General features: G+C 21.5%; 1 protein-coding gene across 4 annotated transcripts in view; it reads right to left on the bottom strand.

Moving 5' to 3' along the window:
• LOC106680981 (NFX1-type zinc finger-containing protein 1) overlaps window positions 1-643 on the bottom strand; it is a 28,734-nt gene that overhangs the window by 8,449 nt on the left and 19,642 nt on the right. The gene's annotated exons all lie outside the window — the stretch shown is intronic.

Below are 643 nucleotides of genomic sequence, written 5' to 3'. Positions count from 1 at the left end.
AACACATAAAAATAGAAAAGTAGAAATGAGAAAAAATAAATAAAAATTTAACACACTAAAACGTATTCTGTCATTTAATTTATATTTAATGATTTATATAAAGCTATATATTTTTTACAATTAATATTATAATCATATTTTATTATCTTTTTCTCATAATTTGCATGTATGAAAAACTGTTAATGGTCATCATCCCTTCACTCAGCCTGTGTACTTCCGCATATTGTCACTGTTTCAAAAATCTTTCTACGGGAACATGTGGGCGATTCTGATTTGTTCTTTACTTATTTTATACTATTGTTATTATTTTTATTTATTCTTAACTTACGCCCTTAATTTTCCACCTTTAAGTGTGTTAAAGTTTTATTCTTTTTTTTTTTATATAGTTATACCTTTCTATTTTTATGAGTTATTATGTCTCCTGTTCATATTAAACCTAATAGTTTACACAATTTTTGATTTTATACTATAACTGTTTTTATTTCTTCTTTTTGTTTATTTGTATATAATTTTCTTTTTACGTATATTTACATAATTTTAACCCTACTTTTTTGTATCTTATTAACTTACTATGTCAAAATATCTTTATTTATTTTTGTATCTTATTAACTTACTATGTCAAAATATCTTTATTTATTTTTGT

This window comes from Halyomorpha halys, unplaced genomic scaffold (genome assembly GCF_000696795.3).
Source record: "Halyomorpha halys isolate HHAL.00 unplaced genomic scaffold, Hhal_1.1 Scaffold2.1, whole genome shotgun sequence".
Taxonomy (NCBI): Eukaryota; Metazoa; Arthropoda; class Insecta; order Hemiptera; family Pentatomidae; genus Halyomorpha; species Halyomorpha halys.
This window is presented reverse-complemented; position numbering and strand designations above follow the sequence as displayed.